This window comes from Macrobrachium nipponense, chromosome 4, assembly GCF_015104395.2.
Source record: "Macrobrachium nipponense isolate FS-2020 chromosome 4, ASM1510439v2, whole genome shotgun sequence".
NCBI lineage: Eukaryota > Metazoa > Arthropoda > Malacostraca > Decapoda > Palaemonidae > Macrobrachium > Macrobrachium nipponense.
The window spans coordinates 145081218-145086217 of record NC_061100.1 but is presented as its reverse complement, the minus strand read 5'-3'; the positions used below and the strand labels follow the sequence as shown (position 1 = coordinate 145086217).

The 5000-nt window shown below is 36.0% G+C and overlaps 1 protein-coding gene across 1 annotated transcript in view; it reads right to left on the bottom strand.

Annotated features, from left to right (window-relative positions):
* LOC135211254 (integrin alpha-8-like) overlaps window positions 1–5000 on the bottom strand; it is a 52973-nt gene that overhangs the window by 47574 nt on the left and 399 nt on the right. The window lies entirely within an intron of this gene.

Sequence of the window (5000 nt, the reverse complement as noted above, 5' to 3'; positions counted from 1 at the left end):
AGAGTTCCATAATAATAATAATAATAATAATAATAATAATAATAATAATAATAATAATAATAATCAAAAGAGTAAGGACAATGACGTAATAATTATGCAAATCAACACTCAATCAATATTTGCAAGAATCAGTTACTTTGTTTTAAAATTTGAATCGAAAAATCCAGTATACTAATTATCAATTTACGGTCACCTCGTCGTCACTTTATTGTTCCGCTAAACTCACAACAGCCAACTGGCTACCAAGAACATTGAAAATGATGTAGACTCATTCTTCTTTTTAATGATATTTTAAAAAAGATTTTTGGAGGTTTTTTTCTCATTTCTGAAGTCTCCAGCGCGCGCGCACACACACACCACACACAATATATATATATATATATATATATATATATATATATATATAATATATATTATATATATATATAGTATATTCGTATATATGTGTTTGTATATACGCACGTGTTACGTGCGTATTTACATATGAACGCGTACATCGCAGAATGGGTTTCATTTCTCTATAATTAAAGTAGGAAGTGAAGGAAAACTCATTTCATAATAACTCTAGATTCTAATTCCCGTCACCACATCGCTTCAACACTTTGATCTCCGCGTCACTTTATTTTCGATGTGCTAGAAAAATTGTTTGCCATGCTTCTATTTTTTTTTTCAAGCTGTCGGCGTACCGGTGGTGTAGGTGTTACTGACCTGATGTTCCCTTTGTTTATAAACCATAGAGGCCGAATGGCCTTTGTTTATCACAGGGATTATATTAGCAGGGTGTTGGGGGCAGACTGATGTATAGGGCGATTGATAAGTCGACTTTTAGGGGGAAAGTCGCTGCCTTTCCTAAAAAAACAATCTCTAAGGCAGATGGATGATTATGTGTCTTTTGTTTCGTTTAGTAGCTAATTTATTAATCTGTTTGCGTTTGTTTGTGATTTTATATATACATATGTTCGATGAAGGTTTTTATGCTTCAATATCAATATATGTCTTATATGTTTTCGAACCCGTAGAATTCACGATTACCCTATTTTTTTCAAAATCTTCATTTTCGAAGTTATAGTTTAGATATCCGAATCTTTAATCACTTCATTTTATCCAGAATATTGTTCTCTCTCTCTCTCTCTCTCTCTCTCTCTCTCTCTCTCTCTCTCTCTCTCTCTCTCTCTCTCTCTCTCTGACATTACGGATTCCTTGTCATGGGAGTTCACTTGAGAGACTAAAGAAATAGTATTTGTTCATTAGAAGAAAATTCATTAAACATCCATAAACATTTCACCAAATAATTAATTTTTCTTTAACTTTCTTTTCTTTTTAATTTCCCTAACGTGTTCAACCCAGTGGTTTTATATCCAAAAAGCATTACAACGGATGAAAAAAGAAGTGGAATTGAATTCGTGTAAATAATGACAACAATATGCTAATTATCATCGTGAAAAGATTTACCAACAGTATTGGAAACCTTCGGAATGGCTGGCCCGAAGGATTCGATATTTTTACGCGGCTAGGAACCAATAGGTTACTCAGCAACGGGACCTACAGCTTATTGTGGGATCCGAACCACATCGAGAAAAGAATGTCTATCACCAGAAATAAATGAATTTTCCTCCGATCCCTTGTTGGCAGAGCGGGAAATCGAACCAGGACCCTGAGATCGGTAAAGTCGACCATGTAGCCGACTTGTCCAACGAGGGTCGTTGGTAGTTTACCTCCACCTTAATTCTTATTTATACCATTAACTTTCCTAAAAGGGTTTTAATTAAATCATATGCACTGTGAGTCTATTTAGTTTATAGATGACAATGTATCAGTTACATTTCCTACTTTATGATCTAAATAATGTAGAAATTACAATTATAAAACTTATGTCAAAGGCCAAGTGCTGGGACCTATGAGATCGTACAGCGCTAACCCGGATATTGGCACTGAAAAGGTCTGAAAAGTGTGACAGGATCAAAACCTCCCAGTTGGACTATGAATCAATTGTTAGGAGAGGGTGGACAATAAGACGGATGGAAGGGAATATGAACGGAGGTACATGAGAAGGAATGAATGGGGTTGCAGCTATGGGCTTAAGGGACGTTGCAAACAACCTCGAGTGATACCTACATACAGTGCTCCGCATGAGGTACACTGACGGCACTACCCCCTACATTGGTCCTACTTGTTGGGATTTAAAAGGGAAGCCTTACCCTGTCTATGTCATAGTCTTATTTATTTTCTGGGTAGATTTCATAATCTAAAGTGAAAAGCTGGAATAACCTATTAACACACAAACACACACTCACACACACAGATACACAAAACAGCCTCTTTGTAGTATGAAAATAACCCAGCTTTCTTATCCCAGTATCGAATGTTTTCATGACCTATGATCTACGCTTTCTCGAACGGATTTCTTCGGTCGATTACCAAACCCAACAATTGCCTTGAGACTCACTATACTCTGTTTTTTTCCATCTGCCCATCCGGCTGTGGTGTATGCGTATGGTAACACTGCGTCCCGGGCTTTAGATAGTTACATTCAGCTTACATTCAACAATAATAATAATATCCTATTTCGAATATTAACGGTGTAATTAGCATACAGTAATTTATTAAAACACTTTTCAGTTGCAAATGTACACCCAGATATCCTTTTATTTACCTAAAACTTACACATAGCGTAACTATTTAAAGCCCGGGACGCAGTGTTACCATGCGAAAACACCACAGGCGGATGGACAGATGGAAAAAAACAGAATATAGGTTTGTTAACCCGGTAATGAGATATAAAGTGTATATTTTGTCAGGATAGTGTTAATCACACACACAGCAAAGACGTAGGAAGCCTTACTACACGTTCATATCTCATGCTACTCGACATCTCAGCCTAAAAATGTAGCTATATAAGTACTACGCAAGTTCACCGACGTGCACGCTACTTTCTCAATACATTATGTGTTAACTCACGCAATTTTACATGTAAATATGTATGTACGTATGTATTCATAATTAGCATTTTTTTTTTTTTTACATTCAGAGACAAATTATTTTCTCATTTATTTCTCCAGATCATAATTTAGCAAAATAAATAAGATTTCCTCTTCACAACTACGCACTCACAAACACACATTATATATATATATATATATATATATATAATATATATATATATATATATATATATATATATAATATATATGTGTGTGTGTGTGTGTGTGTGTGTGTGTGTGGTGTGTGTATGCGCGCGCGCCCTGTGAGTGCGTGCAAATAAATAAAGATTCGTTTCTCTCGCTGTACTGTTAAACACACAAAACAATGAAGGGTTGGAATGGGCAAACTCACACTTTACCGGAAGTAAGTGCCCTCTACTAAGAAGTCTTATCGAATCGTGAGAGAGAGAGAGAGAGAGAGAGAGGGGAGAGAGAGATGACTAGTTAATCATTTTCAGGCGGAAATTGCTTCTGAAATACTTGAGAACTGTATGAATTGTTATCACATTTATGTTCGTTACCTTTGACAATATATTGTTCACTTAATAATAATAATAATAATAATAATAATAATAATAATAATAATAATAATAATAATAATATTAGAGTGATAGCCCAAGTCTTATGTTCTTAGTCAAAATGTACAAAATTTATACAGAAAAATCCAGAGCATAATTATCTATGTTTTCAATTTCATAATAAGACTTTGGGCAGTTTTTCGAAAGCTCTGCCACACATTTCAATATATTTTGACAGGAAAAAGTATTGAGAGGATCTAAGTCTTCTATGTATTGTTAATAGTAATACTAATAACCTCATACGTTACTAAAATTGTGGAGAAATCTACAGGGGTGTAGATGTAAATGTATATTCTATTTTATAAATATTTCTAAAATATATATTTACATCTACACCACTGTGGATTTCTTCACCAGCATCAACAACAACAATAATAATAGGCTCAAACTGGATATTTCTGAATGTTTAAACTCCTCTGGTAAATATCTTTCAACCCTTACTCTATTACAGCGTGACATTTATCTCACTAGAGACATAGAAACGGCGCCTTGTAAGCATCTTCCGATTAAAAGCAACACATCACTATAATATAATAAATAGATAATATATTAAAACAAGCGGATTAACGTGCGGTACCTTAAACCTCATAAATCTGAAGGAGATCGCCGCTTCTGACGGAGGGTGCCAAAGGATAGGTTCCAACCAAGACCTAAAACTAAGTCCCTTCCAACCGCGTGGCGGTGTCTCGATACCCGAGTCCGGACGTGGCCCGCCCACCTCCCCGAAATGTGTTTACATTTTGTAGACTGCTTGATACAACGAACGCCAGAAGTGGAACGCCATTATGTTTACACTGAGCTGAACAGCTCTATGAAAAGAGGAAGGGGCTAATGAGTCTGACGTCGACTGGCACGTTTCCTTCAAGAGATTTCTCGTGGAAGAATAACACCAACGCCTCCACCCGCTACTACTCCTCCCCCCCTACCCCCACCGCATCCCGGCCCCCATATCCGCTCCCGACACCCCCTTTTTCTCATTTCAAAAATACTAAATAATTGGATCTGGCAGGGATAAGCACACTGTTAATTTCGAGATTATAAGTAACATATTCAATAATTATTCTAACGCGACGTAATTCGAGTGTTTTCACCACCTTGTCAATCACCCATTTACCAGATTAGCACACGACTAAAAGTAGTATACTTTTCCCTTATGAACCATGTTGTTTGACTGCACAGGCCAGAGTTTATTTTCATAACAGCATCTTTTCAGCTGTATCCTAGGAAGATGATTTAACACAGATAATGTTCTCTCTCTCTCTCTCTCTCTCCTTTCTCTCCTCTCTCTCTCTCTCTCTCTCTCTCTCTCCTTCTCTCTCGCTTCTCTCTTCTCTCTCTCTCCTCTCAATGATTTTTTGAAATATTTCATACATATATTATAAACATACTTGAATTATGCCTTATAGATATGCATATGTGTCAAGTATTTATATTTTTCTTT